Here is a 2,586-nt window from a genome sequence, read left to right as displayed (position 1 = left end):
ATAATCTCAAGATGCCACCTCACACCTATTAGTATGGCTATTACAAAAAATAATAATAAATAAGGAAAAATAAGGAGTGTTGGCTAGGATGTGATAAAAAAGGGAATCCTCACGCTCAATTGGTGGGAGTGTAAACTGGTGCAGCCATTCTGGAAAACAGGATGGAGGTTCCTTAGAAGATTAAGAATAGAACTACCATGTGATCCGGTGCTTCCACTTCTGGATGTACATCCAAAGGAAATGAAATCAGGATCTGGAAGAGATAATCTGCCCTTCCCTGTTCATTGAAGCATCATTCGCAGTAGCCAAAGTATAGAAACGACCTAAGTGCCCACTGATGGATGAATGAATAAAGAACATGTGTGATACGTATACGCAGTGGAATTTTATTCAGCCTTAAAAAGAAGGATTCTGCCATTTGCGACACAGATGAACCTAGAGGACATTATGTTAAGTGACATGAGCCAGACACAGAAAGGCAAACGCTATGTGGTTTCACATATATGTGGAACCTAAAATAGTCAAACTCATGGAAGCTGAGTATAGGACGGTGGCTGCCAAAGGCTGCAGGGAGGAAGAAATGGTGAAATATTGGTCAAAGGGTACAAAGTTTCAGTTACACAAAATGAATAAATTCTGGAGATAGGACGTACAGCGTGGTACCTGTAGTTAACTACACTGCATTGTATATTTGAAATTTGCTAAGAGACTTGATCTTAAGTATTCTCACCACATACCGAAAATGGTAACTATATCAGGTGATGAATATGTAACTAAGTTAGCTTGATTGTGATCATCATTTCACAATGTATGTGTATATCGAAATAGGTTCTACCCTGTCACAGTCAGCTTTTAAGGTCCCCCCATTCAAGGAAGCTGGCCAGGCTGAGAGAATGGGGGTCCTGGGCAGAGAGCACCCAGGCTGGGCTCAGGGATGGCCCAGTCAGCACTAGGCAGGCCCCCATGTTGTGACAACATTGCCCCAATGCTCAGCCTTTGATCCACCCTATATGGGTCATGAGATCTCCTGTAGTCCTTACTGTGGCTCAGGTGTAACCAGTCACCTGAGTGTGCTTCCTGTGACCACTAAGCAATTCTGTGTTCCTGTATACAAGACATCTGGCATCCACCTGAGTGAATTTCTTTGCTTCATCTTCACAACTACCCTGAGAAATTCATGAAACCTTAACCCTGTTAAAAGATGGGAAACCAGAGTTCAAGATGAGATGTGACTTCCGCCAGGGACAAACTCAAGTGAGTTGGGGAACTGAGTCTAGCTGATCCAAAGATCTAATTCTTATCCAGTTCATATAGGGGGGACCTCACAGCAAAGTGCCCTAAGAGGCTTACCAAAACTAATTTAACAATTCTGTTAATGGCATTGATGACAAGGGCCATTAATGGACATTTACGGTGTTTTTAATTATTGCAGCGTGGTGAAGGTTGCTGTAGTAAACATTCCTGTGCAGACAGCATTGTCCATATCTTTTTACTTCAGGAAAATTCCAGGAGCAACATTGGTGCAAAAGGCACACATGCTTTTGAGGCTCTTAAGATTCATGTTTATCAATCGCCAAGTCACTTTCTAGTACTATTATTCTCATGGATACTCCTCCTGGCAATGCCACTTCCTCACAATTGGTACTGTCCACTGGTAAATGGGCTGCCATGAGAGGTGATGAGCTCCGCATCCTGAAGGGTTTAAGCAGGTGCGGTGTGACTGCTTAGGGCTGCTGGGATCAAGAGGGAACTTGCACTGGGCGCAGGTGAGGCTTGGGCAACTTAAGGAAGCTTCCAAGTGTCTGGGCCTCTTGGGCTCAGACTGAAAGTTCTGATTTTCTCTCTCTCTTTCCTCTTCTAAGTTCCCTTCTAAGCCTTACTATTTCTGCTCATGCTTTCTCCAGGTACTTGCACTGTTCCCAGAGCTGCCACTCACGTCCTGAACAGGAGTGCTGAGTGTCAGGCTGATCTGGCCTTACTTTGACTGCTGTAGGATGCTCAGGCTGTGGTGGTGAAGGGGACTCACTTGGTGTCACACAGACCTGTGGATGCCTTGGGGACAGGTCACTTCACCTCCCTGAACCTCAATTCTCCTCCTTTATGAAATGGGGATCACTGTAGCCCTCACCCCACAAGGCTGTTAAGTGAGACAAGCATGTGAACACTCACTATAAATGTAAGTCTTCAATAAAGTTATTATTTATTTTTATTGGTTTGGATTTGTTCATAAGAGGCTGAGAATAGGACTAGCCTGCATGTGATGCTGTAGGCGGCTTTCCACTTAATGGGATTTGAGGGTCCTTTCTCTTCCTACCTCCAAAATATGCTGCTCATTATGCCACTTAAATATCCATCATTAGTCACCTCTGTGGATTAAGGCCTGGTGGCTGATCACATTTTCCAAATATAGACAAGTACCAAGCAATAGGCTATGGGTTTTACATATATAATCTCAGTGCATCCTGACCAGCGTCCAGTGAGTGCCCTGTAGATGCCGTTATTAGCCCCATGTTCCAGATGAGGACACTGAGGCTCAAAAAGATAAAGTGATTTGTCCAAGGTCAAGTAGCCAGTAAGACACTTCAC

The sequence above is a fragment of the Pteropus alecto genome, unplaced genomic scaffold (assembly GCF_000325575.1).
Source record: "Pteropus alecto unplaced genomic scaffold, ASM32557v1 scaffold113, whole genome shotgun sequence".
NCBI classification, from domain to species: domain Eukaryota; kingdom Metazoa; phylum Chordata; class Mammalia; order Chiroptera; family Pteropodidae; genus Pteropus; species Pteropus alecto.
Note: the sequence above shows the minus strand (reverse complement) of the source record.